The following is a 15712-nucleotide window of genomic DNA, read 5'->3' as shown; positions in this document are numbered from 1 at the left end:
CAAGAAGAGAAGGAATACGCAGACTCTCAAATCCAGAAAAGAGACACTTTGAACAAAAAGAGTGGAAATGGCAGGGTATTTTTTTCTACTTTTAGGCATTGCTGAATTTGCACAATGAACAAGTAAGGTTTTCATAAAGCTAGCAACATTGTAATAGACATATACATGTATACTTGCATGTATCTGCTCTCAGCACAAAATAAGGACACACTTACAACCTGAACACAGCCTCTATTCCGACAGCACTAAAGTAATGTGACAGTCAATGTCTCAAATTAGAGACCCATGCTTAGTAGAAGAAGCAAGCTGAAGTCAGTGAGAACCTAGACCTGGAACACTGCCAGGCATATACAATTTTTTTAATACATGAAGGAACAAATGAGTTGAGAAGCAGTACAGTACAACAGTACTGAGTTGTGAGCCAACTGCAGCAAGATTTAAATACCAGCTCTGTTACTTCCTCCTTGTTAATCCTGAACACTTCACTTTTAACCCCTCTGATCCTGTTTCCTAATATAAAGAAATAACAATTCATAAAACTATTACATGGATTAAATGAGACCATAAATGTGAAAGCAGTTTGCATTGAACAGAAATTCAAAAAATACTAGGTCTTTCCTCCCAAGTCCTAGGTTTGTCAATAACAAACTGGGACACTGGACAAGTTTCTCTGAGCCTCAATTTTCTCATCTATGAAATGAGAACATTTACCTTCCCCAGTTAGCCAATGGGAGAATTGCTCTAAGTGCCTCACACAGAATAAACTACACGGCACAAGCACTGGGTGGCTGTGACTTCAGTTTTACTTTCCTAATGATAAAGATGGGACTCTTTCCTTCTTTCCTTCCACTTTTTAAGGGAAAACATTAACTTCACCATCAGCTGAAATCCTTACATAAGTGGAACCTCTAGGCACTCAGCATGCACAGCACCTTGGTAATCCTAACAATTGTAGCATCCTTTTAAGGTATTCCTCATACATTGTCTCTTATGACCAGCCAATTATCTACCAAAGTAGGCAAGGCAGGGGTTATCATCCCTATTTTACAGGTGGGAAACTACAGATTTAAGAGGTTAAGTGACTTGATCAAGGTCAAACTTTGCATTTTCAATTATGCTTGATAAAAGAAAGAGACTTGCATACAGTACTTTTCTTTAGGCAAGATGAGATAGGGAGAAAGTGAAGCCATACCTTCAATCCTACTTTATCAAGAGTATAGCCAGGCCAGGCATGATGGCATACACCTGTAATTCCAGCACACTGGGAGGCTGAGGCAGGGGGACCACAAGTTCAAGCTCAGCCTGGGAAATTGGCTGAAATTTAGTAAGACCTTGTCTAAAAAAACCAACAAAATTTAAAAGGGCTGGAGATGATGTGGCTTAGTACAAAGATCCTAGGTTCAGTCCCTTGGGGGAAAAACAGTAGGGCCAGACTCTGAAATCAGAAGAGTTTGGAGTTTATTTACTTCAGGACCACTTCTCTTTCATGTAAACCATCAAGAAAAGGAGATATTTACCATTATTGTCTCACTTGTCTGAGCTCTGTCCAGCATCCTGTACAGGTCTGTTCTCAAATGAGAAAGATCCACACAACAATAGGTGAAGACATCATTTAATTCAGTGTTCTCCTTTCACAAACAGGTGGAAGTACCAAGGTTCAGGGAAGGAAAATGATTCATTAACACCCCAGCGAAGTCAAGCAGGGCCAGGGCTAGAATCTGGCTCCCTGAAATCTGAGCCCCATGCTCTCTTCACCCCATTCCTCAAAATGCTGACTTCAAACCTACCTCCATTCATCAACAACTCGACTCCCTCCTCACCGCAGCTTCCTTGTTCTCAGTCCATCCCCTCCCAAGATAAAAAGCATTCATCCTGCTCAATGGTACAGCCTATGCCCCACAGTGGCATAAAACACCTCACTCTCCTGACCCCGACTACATGAAGCCTGTGTATAGACTGGTATGCACAAGACGGGCATCAGTTGGCTCTTCAGCAAGAACAGCTGAACAACGAAACACCGACACCATACTTTACGTATAGCTCCTTAACTCCCTGATGCTTGAAGATCTCAATGAAGGGTCCGGTGTCTGTGTCAGCCATATACGAAATGGCAAAGGAGATGCTCTTAGGCAGACAGTTATGTTTGGAAGTGATTTTTAAAAATGGATGTGACAGAAACACTAAACTTGCTGGAAGGTAAGTTAGGTAGAACTCTTGAAGATATTGGCATAGGAAAAGACTTTATGAACAAAACCTCAATAGCATGGGAACTAGCACAAAGAATCAACAACTGGGATTTCATCTTATTAAAAAGCTTCTGCACTGCAAGAGAAACCATCAACAGAGCTAACAGACAACCTACAATGTGGGAAAAAAATTTTAGCAGCTGTCCCTCAGACAAAGGACTACTATCTAAAATATATAAAGGATTGAAAAAAATCAGACCCCCCAAATTCAAAGACCCAATTCAAAACTGGGCACCTGGAATAAACAGACATTTCTCAGACAAAGAAGTAAAAGCAGCAAATAAACATATGAAAAAATGTTCAACATCACTGGTCATTCGAGAGAAGCAGATGAAAACAACACTGAGATTCCACCTCACCCCAGAAAGAGTAGCTGCTATCAAGAAACCAACCAATAACAAATGCTGGCAGGGGTGTGGGGAGAAAGGAACCCTTCTCCATTGTTGGTGGGAGTGCAGACTGGTGCAACCACTGTGGAAATCAGCGTGGAGATACCTCAAAGAACTAGGGCTGGAGGTCCCATTTGACCCAGCTATTCCCCTGCTGGGTATCTTCCCCAAAGAATTAAAAGAATCATACCATAGCGATATATGTGCACCCATGTTTATAGTGGCAGTTTGTAAGAGCTCAAGCCTGGAAACAGCCCAAGTGCCCATCAACTGGAAACTGGATAAAGAAGATGTGTTTTTTTTTATAAAATGGAGTACTACTCAGCCATAAAGAATGAGAAACTTGAGTCATTTATAGCTAAATGGATGCATACTGAGGCCATACTCTTAAGTGAAATAAATAGGACACACATGTGTAAATACCGAATATTTCCTGTAGTGTGAGAAACTGAAAGTGTAAATAAGGATTAAAAGGATTGATAATGAATAATTGATAATTTGAAATAGGAAAAGGTCCAAAGGGTTAGGGGTCGTCGGAAGGGAAGGGGAAAGGAAAAATTATGAGAAAAGAAAAAAAGAAGGAAATGAAATCTATGTAATTAGGGAAGGGTGGAGGGGGTAAAGGGTGCACTGGTAATGGGAAAAAAAAAAAAGAAAACCAAGATACATCATGTACAGGTACAAGCACCCAATGATAAATGTAAACGTATTTTATACCTAAAATGTACCAATAAAAGAATTTAAGGGAAAAAAATGGATGTGACAACAAGGGTGAAAGAATAACCAGAAGGCCTAATGTGTATATTAAATAGAGTATCCAGAATTCCTGGGCTGTGAAAATTTTTTATTTTTGGTACTGGGGATCGAACTCTGGACCTTGTGCTTGTCAGGCAGGTGGCGGAACCACTGAGCTAAATCTCCTCCTAGGCTGTGAAATTTTAAGCAGTCCAGTGCAGTGACTCTCACACATTTTCCAGCCCAATGCCAAGTCACTTTCTTTCTCTGCTCCTCAGATTCCTCTCCTACAAAAAGAAGGCAATAATAATACCTATTTCCTACAGTTACTGGGAAGATTAATGAGGTAATAGGACAGCATTTGGTTTGTAAATTAACCTAATAAATGCATTATTATTATATATATTCATCAAGACAAAGTTTAGATTTTCTTATGAAACTGTGGTTTTGAGTTTATCGTTTTTTAAAGAAACTATAGAAAGAGATTAAGTTATTCCTCAGAGAAAGTTTACTTTACCAGAGATAGCATTAGAGAGTTTATGGTCAGCAATATGGTGGAAAGAAAGTTCCAGACCTTCCTTCCCCCATGGGGACTAGTTAACAACAACAGATGGACCAATTGCCATGAAATCCAGAAACCAGTTAAGAGGTTCATGCACACTAGGCAAGCCTATAAGAACCTCTTCAGAGCTCAGCAGATAAAGGCCTCTCCCTGTACACAGCCAGATTTGGGAAGATGGCTGGTTTTCAAATGCCCATGTCCCAGCAAAAGGTAGTAAGGCATAAGGAAATAGGGAAACATGGACCAGACAAAGGAACAAATTAAATGTCCGGAAATTGATTCTATAGAAACAGAGATATATGAGTTAGCAAAGAATTCAAAATAGGGCCAGGGATTTAGCTCAGTGGTTCCACCACCTGCCTCGCAAGCGGAAGGTCCAGAGTTCAATCCCTAGTATCAAAAAAAAAAGAATTCAAAATAACCATCATAAAGATGTTCAATGATCTAAAAGAGAGCACAGACAGACAACTGAAAGAAATCAGGAGAACTGCCTGAATAGAATAAGAATGCCAACAAAGAGAAACTCTGAAGGGGAACCAATTGCAAAATTCACTTCAGGCATTCAAAAGCAGACAACAAACAGAAGAAAGAACCAGAAAACTTAATATCAAGACATTTAAATTTATTGAGTCCAATGAGAAGAGCAACAAAGAAAAGAAAAAAAAAGTGAAGAGCGCCTTGAGGAACTTACGGGACACCATTAAGTACAACAACATATACGTTTTGGGTATCCTAAAAGTAGAAAGAATAGGGAAAGGGGCAAAAAGCCTATTTGAAGAAATAAAACTAAAAAATCTGAGAAGAGAACTGGATATATGAATTCAAGATGCTCACAGACTTCAACTAGGATAAATCTTAAATGATCTACATGAAGATATATAATAACCAAACTGTCAGAAGTCACAAAGAATCTTCACGGCAGCAAGAGAAAAGGGACTCGTGTGTACAAAGGACTTCCTATCATCAAAGGACTTCTCAGCAGAAACTTTGCAGGCTAGAAGGGAATATGATGGTATATTCAAAGTGATGAAAGAAAAAATACCCTGCCAACCAAAAATACTATATACAGGGGAGGGCTGCGAGCCTTTGTGAGCGCCGAGACAGCCCACTTGAGGACAGTGACCCCAAGGACTCATCCTTCATACCGAGACACATCATGGCCAAGCCAGACTACATCGATGATGACAACCCTGAGCTGATTCAGCCCAGAAACTGGCCAACCCTGTCAATACGTCCTGGAACCACCAGGATCTTCACAGGGAGCTCCTTATGAATCAGAAAAGGGGTCTTGCTCCTCAGAATAAACCAGAATTGCAGAAAGTGATGGAAAAGAGAAAAGGGGACCAAGTAATAAAGCAGAAGGAAGATGAAGCACAAAAGAAGAAATCTGACTCAGAAATCGAAGTACTAAAGGGGCAGCAGAAGTTGGAGCAAACTGAACTTGAGAAGCAGAGAGTTTGTGAAAGTGAAAGGCAATTTCAGGAGAACAGGTCAGGAGGCAGCCCAAGCCCAGGAATCCTAGGCCAAGGCTGCCTGAGGTCTGGCACATCCCACTGTCCCCGAGAGAGCTATGTCTGGGTGCTTTTCGGCGCTGGTCTCAGGGACAGAGCCTGGAAGAGAATTCCAGCAAGCTCAGAGGGTTACCTAGAGAAGGGATTTGGTTTGGTTTTCCTACAGTCTGGGTGAATAAATTGTCTATGACTGTTGCAGTTCTCATTTGCCAAATGAAGGACATTGACCAGCACTTAAGTTGTAGTAATGGACCTGTATTCAGAGATTTAAGCAAAACAAAACAGAATGAAACAAGCAAGAGAAAGAAAGAGGACACTGGAATAAATTCTTGACAGTTGCACTACACAGTTTTTCTTCCAATCCAAATTTCTTAAGAGCACGGAGACGTTTTCTTTGAAAAGCTAAAGAAAAGATGTTTAATTCTCATAGTTATCTGTTAGATAACTCAGATTGCATAGAAATGCATTTAATCTGTTACATCCAATATTTGGAAATTTTATTTTGAGAGTCCAAATTTTTTTTGCTGAATTTATACTTTCTCCCACGTTAGAATTAGCAGCAGGGAATGCTAACACTGATGTTGAGCACAGCTGTTAGCTTTGTTGGCACTAAACTCCAGAAATAGGGAAAGAAGGTTTAGGGATACGTGAACCTGGTCTTCATCCGTCTTACTCCTCTGTGGGGCGGTGTGGGTGTGGTGGGGTTTGTTGCACACCCAGGAAGGGGCAGTGAGCAGGCTCGGTGTGCTTTGATAGCCAGTGGGCTGTCTCTGCAGTTTCACTCAGTCTGCTGAGCTGTCCTTCCAGATGAAATGATTCCGGAGTCCTTTGGAAAGTGGACATAGTCTGCAGTTTCAGAAGTAGAGGGCCCAGAATCTTTTAATCTCTCCAGGGATCAATATAGGGGGACGTTCATGGGGAGCTTTAGGGCAAGATCTTACAGTGTTTGAACATTTTGCTATCATTAGAATCCAAACTTTGCTAATTTCTGATTAATGGTCACATATTTCTTTACTATTTTTCCTTGTATAGAAAGACTTCTGCCACTCTCTCGGCCCAGTGCTATTGACAGAGGCGAGGTTGGTGACTACTATATTATTGCATCTCTCAGGAAAGCCAAGGAGCAGTGCAGGCCGGCTCGTCTTCCTCACACTCGCTAACGTGCTCCTCAGAGAGACATTCAAGTTATAAAGGGCGCCCAGTTCTCATGCGCAAGTCATTTTATACTGCTGGTGTAATGTTGGTGGACTTAGTATGTTCTTCATAGAGGTGGCTCAGCCAGTAACTTTTACATTGAAGACTCTGCTTATACTTCCTCTTGTGACGATAGAGAGCTGGACCAGGGCTTTGGAGCCCTTCCTTAGCACAGTAGACATTTGCTTTCTGTGCGAGTGTTTAATTTTAGCAGCTGACAGGCCCATATTCAATCCTAATGTGAACACCCTAAGAGTAAGTGGAGGCTGGTACACAGCTAGAGAAATGTGTTAGTTGATTACATCTGAAATGGATTATTTGTCTCATCAGCAAATATTATTTGAATAAAATACAAGATGGTTAAGATAAAATACTGCTCTATAATAGTTTGCTTTCAAAGACTGGAGTGGTGACTCTCTCTTTCACCATTCCTTTGAGAGAAGAAAGTGCGGTAACTGACGATCTTGAAAGAACATGTCTGATTGCGTGTTCATTCAGATCTCTTTCTTTGTGTATGTGGACTGATGGTGTGGTTAGTAAAGTAGAAATTTGGCCTGGCTCAAATCGTTTTATCTAACTGGACTTAGATCTGTGTTCTTGGAGCAATTCTGCCCTTGACCAAATTCTCAAGGGCCCAACCAGGCTCCTTGACAAGGATGAATTCTGTTCCTAGAACTTCCATAGAATTCATTCATCAACAAGAAAAAGTTAATTTAAAAAAGCATCCTCTCCAGATCACAGACAAATCTGCAGAGTTATCTGCGGTTACTACTACAAGTCCAGCCAGAAGATGACTTGTAAACAGCGTAACGTGGGGGCTGTGCTAACCAGTAGAGGTGTGGGCAGTGAGGGTCTTGAGGTCTGATTGGCTGGATCACGGGCTGGAGCTCGGAAGGGAGCAGTCTCCTCAATGCTGTCCTGTCCAGACCTGTGGGCTCAGGAACATCTCTTGTCCTGTGCTTTGAGCCACTTTTTGGGGGACAAAAATGGCTCCATTTTTCCACTCTGTGGTTTTCTTAAAATAGTTGAGTGTTTTATAGTCTGATAGTAAAACAGTGTTGCTTTATAAGCTATAAAGTTGACTTTATTCTTCTACTATGGAAAATCTTGCCTTGTCTGAGTGTATATAATATATATAAAGACAGTCTTAATGGATTTGTTTTCATAATTTAATATTTTTTGTATTTGCTCTTATATAATTGTTTTTAATGGAAAGTATTACACAATCGAGGGTGGAATTCTTAGAAGCAAAATTATTCTTAATAAAAATCACCACATGGTTGGACCACGCAAAAAAAAAAAAAACAACTATATACAAAAAAATCATCCTTCAAAAATGGAGAAATTGAGACTTTCCCAGATAAACAAAAGATGACACTAGATGTGATCTAAAAGAAATATTAAATGAAGTCCTCCAAGTTGAAGTAAAAAGATGTTAAACAATAACAAAACCATATGAATATAAAACTCCCAAGTGAAGGTAAATATATAGACAAATAGATAATTCTATAGTATTTTAATATAGATGGATAATTTTTAAATGATGCAGAATTTTAAAACCAAAGCATAAAGGTTAACAGATATGCAATAAAAAGAGGTAGTTTGTATTATCAGTAACATAAAGGGGGGGTAGAGATGTGAAGGAATTTTTGCTTGCAACTAAAATTAAGTTGTGGTCTGTTTAACGTAACTGTTATAACTTGAAGATGTCTGGGTAACCTCAAAGAAAGCATCTATAGAATATACACAAAGGGAAAAGAGAAGGGAATCAAAACAGGTTACTATGGAAAAATCAACAACATAGAAAAAAAAAGGCAGGAGAGGAAAGGAGAAACAAAAAGGACAAGACATACGGAACACAGTTAACCAAACGGCAACAGTAAGTCCTTTCAGATCAGCAATTACTCTGAATGTAAGTGGACTAAACTCTCTGCTTAAAAGAAATGGCCAAATGGATAAAAAATTAGGATCCAACTATGCTGTCTACGAGAGACCCATTTTAGGTGAAAAGACACACTTAGACTGAGGTGATCTGATGTAAAAAGATATCCCACGCAAATAGGAATCTAAAGAGAGCACGATTGGCTATGATTAAATCAGATAAAATAGATTGTAAGTCAACTGTCAAGGGACAAAGAATGGCACTACATAATGATAAGAGGACCAATTCACCAGGAAGATACAAATACACCTAACAGTAAGAGTTCCCAAATATATGAAGCAAACATTGACAGACCTGATTGCAGAAATAGACAGCAACACAATCATAATAGGAGACTTCAATATTCAACTTTAAGTTATAGAAAGAAAAACCAGAAAGAAGATCAATAAGGAAATTGAAGACTTGAACAGTACTATAGACCAACTGGTCCTAACTGACATACATAGAGCACTCTGCCAAACAGCAGCATTCAGACAGCTCCAAGAGGCTTTGAGCTGACCAAGCTGTCCTCCCTTTCTTGCCTGTAGTTCTCAAGAACAGCTGGAGAATGTACTGGGAACACAACATCCTATGAGAAGAGGGCTGCTAGCCAGAATAGCTCAGGCTCTGATCCAGTCTCTCCTAGGATACCCTTCAATGCTTTAGCTCAATGAGTCCTATAGCTTCAGGGTATAAAACCCAAGGAGTGCTGCTTCTGGATCCCTCAGCTGTGGTGCAAGTGGGACACACAGACAAGATTCCATCTGCCCCAGGCGGTTTTCCTGAGTCTTGGGGGACTGGCTCACCATGAACCTTTGACCTTTGCTGGTTATCTGTAAATAATAAACCTTCAAGTAACTTGCATATGGGTATTCTGCCTCACCAGACACAGACAAGCTGGTATTCAGAATGTATCAAACCTGTTCTACACAGTAGCTTACAAATTCTTCTCAGGTGCACACAGAACATCCTCCAAGATAGACCACAAAACAAGTTTCAACAAATTTAAGAACAAAGAAATCATATAAAGTATTTTCTTCAAACACAGTTGAATGAAACTAGGTAACAACAGCAGAAAGAAAGGGGAAACCCCACAAATATGGGGAAATTAAACAACTCACTCTCAACAAACAATTGGGTCAAAGAGGAAATCATAAGGGAATTGAGAAGCTATCTGGAGACAAATAAAAATGAAAAGAAAAATCTCAAATCAACTAACTTTGTACCTCAAGGAATTAGAAAAAGAACAAACTAAAACAAAAATTAGCAGGATGAAAAGAATTAAGACTCAATGGAGATAAATGAAACAGAACAGAAAAACACTTTTTAAAAAGCATTAAAACTAAAATTGATTTTTAAAAGTTCAACAACTTTGACAAACCCATAGGTTGATTAAGAAAAGTTAAAATAGGGGCCAGGGATTTAGCTCAATGGTTCTGCCACCTGCCTCGCAAGTGCAAGGTCCCAAGTTTGATCCCTGGTACCACCCCCCCAAAAAAGAAAAGTTCAAATAATTAAGGATACAAATGAAAGTGGGGATATGGTAACTGATAGCACAGAAATAAAAAGGTTAAGTGACCACTATGACAAATTTCAAACTAATGAATTGGATAACCTAGAAGAAATGGATAAATTCCAAGAAACCCACAGTCTAACAAGACAGAGTCATGGAGAAATAAGAAACTTGAACAGATCTATAATTAATAAGGAGATTGAAACAGTAAGAAAAAACCTCCCAACAAAGAATAATAGCCCAGGTCAGCTGGCTTCACTGGAGAACTTCAGCAAACATTTAAAGAAGAATTAACAACCCTCAAACTCTTCAAAAGAATTGAAGATGAGGGGAACACTCCTTGCTTATTCTGTAAGGCCAACATTACTCTGACAGCAAAACCAGACAAAAACATAAGTCAACAACAAACCAATATTCATGATGAATATCGATGAAGAAGACCTCAACAGAATACTAGCACACTTATTTAAGTAGCACATTGAAAGGATTATACACCATGACAAAGTGAGATTTATGCCTGGAATGCAAGGATGGTTAAACAAATAAAAATCAATTAATATAATATACCATATATACAAGAGGAAGGATAAAACCCATGTGATCGTCTCAATTGAGGCACAAAAAGGAGTATACAACAAAATTCTATACCTGTTCATGATTTAAAACACTCAATAAACTAGGAGCAGAGGAAATACAACATAGTAATAAATACAATAAAGGTCATCCGTGAAAAGTCGCAGCTAACATCATACTCAGTAGTGAAAGAATGCAAGCTGTTCCTCTAAGATCAGGAACAAGTCAAGGATGGCCCCTCTCACTACTTCTATTCCACATAGTACTGAAAGCTCTAGTCAGAGCAATTAGACATAAAGAGAACTAAAAGGCACCAAAGTTGGGAAGGAAAAAAATAAGTCTGTTTGAGGATGACAATATACCTGATAGATGATTTGTATCTAGAATATGTAATGAAATCTCAAAACTCAACAATAAGAAAACAAAACACCAGGATAGAGATGGAAAATAAGCTAAATATTTAACTAGAATTAGTTGAGTGATCCAGATCTATCCAGTCAATGAAGTACTAGATAGTTACTTAAAAAATTAAACTCATGGGCTGGGGACGTAGCTCAGCAGCACCATGCCTGCCTGGTAAGGTCCTGAGATTGATCCCCATTACTGCCCTCCCCCCAATCTCATGAAAATACAATGAACTGATAGATATAGCACTAGCCATATGGGTAGAGAAATGAGAAAACTAACACTGTAAAACGGTGGTGGGTATATAGGTGTTGCTGGATAATTCACTGACTCTTTCTGACTCTGAATTTTTTCATGATAAATGGTACAAACATGTCACTAAACATGATGTACTGGTAAATAAAAAGGGTTACAAAGCTGTATGCAGGGTATATATTCATGATACGCTTTTTAATCATATATCCATAGGGAAAGGATACCCAGCAAAAAACAGTGGAGTTTTCAGATTTCATTACATATTTCTAGATGGTAGGAAATAAATACTTTTTCTTCTATTCTTGCTTACCTATATTCTTTAAATTTCTCCAGTCATCAAATATTTCTACTATTTAAGGGAAAGAAAGAGATGCCTGAAAAAGCAGTGAAGCAGGATATAATCTTAGTCAAGAACAATTATGATTTACTTGATCACAAATTCAGTGACAGAAAACACTGTCTTCCATAAGAAGCTTTAAAGGTTTAAGTTTATCAACAATATTCTTTTTGGCTAGGTAGTGTTAATAGCTCAACTTTATGGTAGATACTGAATCTTACAACAACTGGGATTGCACATGTTGAAATGTAAGCATTAGAAGGACAGGTGAGGCAGCCCTGTATTCTGCACTGGTCAGACCATATCTGGATTCAAACACCAACAAACTGGAGCTCACTGACCATATGACATGAGATGAAAGTGAGCAAATGACTCATTCTAATTCTTGGCTGCTGTACTACGCAACACTTGGATAACTTGGTAGAAATCTCAGAGAAGCAAATATCAGCCAAATATACGAAGGAAGAGATGCTTACTAATGCAGTAAGTGCCTCAAAATCCAGGGAATGCTTCTCCCCCGGAAGTATACAGGAGCAGTTGAGTGGAAGCCTGACATAGATAATAGCTATGATTGCATTAGGCCATTCAGAAATATTTAGGAGTGCATACTATGCCAAGCATTCATCTAGACTGGCACTGTCCAAAAGAACTCTCTACAATGTGGAAATGTTCTGTAATCTATGCTGTCCTATTTGGTAGCCACCAGCTATGTGTGACCCCTGATCTCTTGAAATGTGGCACTACAATTGGGAGGAATATCATATACAGAGCAAAAGATTTATAAAGAACACGTGAAGGTGGTTTCTAATTATAAGACAGAGTAGGTTAATCTACGGCTGAGAGGCTAGTTCACGCAAGATTTTACATTCTATGCTAAAGAGTCATGACTATCCAGAAAGAAATATCCCAGAGAAACTTAGGGAGAGCATATTAACTCAGGTTTGAACATTAAAAATTTAACAAAAAACAGGAGATATTTTAAGAAGAGCAAAAACAGAATATGATTATGGCATTTTAACAGTGATAAAGACTAGTGATTTGAGTTAGATCAGTATCATGGCTCTAGAAAGACAGGGACAGACAGATTTTGAGGGAGCAATGATAATGACATTACCACCTGGATGTGCCAGAAGGGAGCTTAATGACTCCATCAAGCTTCTAGTTTCCTATTTCGTACCACAAAGCACATCCCTCTGGAACAGAGGTTCTGAAAAAGTAAAGGTCTAGGAAGGAAAGCAGTGAGGTGTGTGTTTTTTTTAATAACAGCTTTATTGAGAAACATATTTTTACTCCATAAAATTCACCCATTTAAAGTATGATTTTTAGCACATGCAGGGTTGTGCAACTATTACCACAATCCAATCTTAGAATACTTTCATCACCCTCAAGAGAAAGTCCATCCTCACTAGCAGTCAGCTCCCCACTCTCACACTGACTCTCCCATTCCTAGCTCTGAGCAACCACTAATCTACTTTGACTCTATGGATTTACTTCTTCTGTAAAAGGAATCACAATACGTGGTCTTTTGTGAATCGCATCTTCCACTCTGCACAATGTTTTTAAGCTTATCCTTGCTGTATCAGTATTGATGCTTCCCTCCTTGTGCCATCGTCATTCTAGCCATCTAGTGAGTTGTGAAATGGTGTCCTGCTGTAGTTTAATTCACATTTCTTATTGTCTAATGTTGCAGAGCACCTTTTCAAGTGCGGATTGGCTATCTGTACATCTTATTTGGAGAAGTATCTATTCAAATTTTAAAGTATCTATTGTCCATTTTAAAACTGGGTTATTCATCTTTTTATTATTGAGTTCTCTTAGTCCATTTGGGCTGCTATAACAAAAATACCACAAACTGATGGCTTATGAACAACATTTATTCCTCCCAGTTCCAGAGGCTGGGGAAGTCCAAGATGAAGGCCCTGGCAGGCAGTGTCTGGTAAGGGCTACTCCGATGGTTTGGGTCTTCTCACTGCACCCTCCCGTGGTGGAAGGGGCAGCACGCGCCCTCAGAGCTCTTCGTAAAGACACTGACACGACCCAGGAGAGCTCTGCCCTCGAGACCTCAGCACATCCTGAAGCCCCCACCTCTTTATATCATCACCTTGGGGTTAGGCTCTCAATAAATGAATTCTGGAATGACACAAACTGTCAGACCATACCAAGTAGTAAGAGTTCGTTATATACTGTAGCTATAAATCCCTTATCAAATATATGATTTGCAAATATTTTCTTCCATTGAGGGTTGTTGTCAATTTCTTGATATCATTTATAGCACAAACTTTCTAATGTCAATATTACTGAAATCAAATTTATACCACTGAGCTACCCATCTATCTATTTGTAATTTGGGGGGTTGTTCTTTTGGTTCCATTTCTAAGAAACTATTATCTTTTTTGGGAGGGAGGGTTACCAGGGATTGAACTCGGGTCCTTGAATTTGTGCAGCAGGTGGCGAAACCACTGAGCTAAATCCCCAGCCCAAGAAACCATTATCTTACCTAAGGTCACAGAGATTTACGGTTATATTTTCTCCTATAAGAGTTTTAAAGTTTTAGCTCTTATATTTAGGGGTTTTTTTTGGGGGGGGTGTTTTGTTTTGTGTATGTGGCACTGTGGATTGAACCTAGAGCCTCAAATATGCCAGGCAAGCACTCTGCCACTGTCCTCTTTAAAATTTTATCTTAAAATGGGGTCTTGCTAAGTTGCCTCAAACTTGGGATCCTCTGATCTGGACCTCCTGAGTGGCAGGCAGGATTATAGGTATGTGCCCCACACCCAGCCTATATTAGGTTTATGATTTACTTTGAGTTAATTTTTGTGAATGGTTCGAGGCCCAACTTCATTCTTTTGTGTGTGAATAGTCAGTGGTCCCAGTATGTGTTGAAAAGGCTGTTTTGCCCTACTGAACTGTCGTGGCACCCTTCTTGAAAGCCAGTTGCTCAGAAACGTAGAGATAGTGAATCTATCACCCAGTTTTAGAAATGCTGAACTTGAAGTACTCACGTTCTATCTCCTTGGGCCTAACCTACATGTGCAGAGGACCATGTCTTCCATTCACAGCCCGTCAGTTAGCCCAGGGAACTCAATAAATGTCTGAGGGATCATGACCCATCTGTGAGATTCAGTCTCGCTGCCTCATCACCCACAGGCTTGACACCACAGCACATCCCAGCCTGCTCTTGTGAGGGGCCAGCTGGCCTCTCTCTAGTGCTGCTCCTCTGTCTGGGACTCTATCTGATTGGTCTGTTGCTTACAGTTCTATTTTGCTTAGTGACACAAATTGAAGAAACTAATTTCCCTTCCCCAGGAAAGGAAATGTTTATAAGCAGGCCCTTGAGGGTGCTCAGTTAAAATCTCAGCTGGTACAGATTTCTGGAAGCAGAGTCCATGGATACATTTGATTTTGTTTTGTTTTTAATGTATTTTTTTTTATCAGTACAGGTTTGCAGTACATAATGATAACATTCCTTATATGGAGTTGGTACATGTACATATTCTTTTTTTATTCCCTTCCTTTCTCCCTCTCCAGCTCTTCCCCTTCCCATGTGAGAAAGATCTATCTATCTCCCTACTTCCATTATCTTTTTTTGTGTGTGTGGTACCGGGGATCGAACCCGGGTCCTTATGCTTGCGAGGCAGGCAGTGGAACCACTGAGCCAAATCCCCGGCCCCCAATTATCTTTTATTTTGCTATTTATATTTTGAGATTCTCTTATAAGAGAAACCATGTGATATTTGAGCTTGTGTCTGATTTATTTCACTCAACACGATGGTCTCAAGGTGCATCCACTTTCCTACATGTGATTTTGATCTATGAGCACACAGGCTCCAAAATGTGGTATTTCTATTCTGCAGACAGGGTTTCATTTGTGTCAGCCCAACATCCTGGGTGTTCAAGACAAAGTCAGAGCCCTAAATTGGTATGGACTTTGGCAGGTCTGAGGTCAGGATAAGGAAGGCCCTTGGAAGAGCCACTGGTCGCTTTAAGACCAAGGAAAGGCAAGGATTCTGAGGGCTATTGTTTTCCAGTATTTGGAAAGCCAGTTGGAGGAAAGAATAGGCCAACTCAAAG

The 15712-nt window shown here is 39.6% G+C and overlaps 1 protein-coding gene and 1 pseudogene across 6 annotated transcripts in view; one reads left to right on the top strand and one right to left on the bottom strand.

The window, feature by feature from the left end:
* Window positions 1-15712, bottom strand: part of Evl (Enah/Vasp-like) — a 145329-nt gene that overhangs the window by 112749 nt on the left and 16868 nt on the right. The gene's annotated exons all lie outside the window — the stretch shown is intronic.
* LOC101707399 (protein FAM107B-like) lies at window positions 5074-5564 on the top strand (annotated as a pseudogene).

This window comes from Heterocephalus glaber, unplaced genomic scaffold (assembly GCF_053883595.1).
Source record: "Heterocephalus glaber isolate CG9 unplaced genomic scaffold, H.glaber_assembly_v1.0 deba00001608, whole genome shotgun sequence".
NCBI lineage: Eukaryota > Metazoa > Chordata > Mammalia > Rodentia > Bathyergidae > Heterocephalus > Heterocephalus glaber.
Note: the sequence above shows the minus strand (reverse complement) of the source record. Positions and strands in the feature narration are given on the sequence as shown.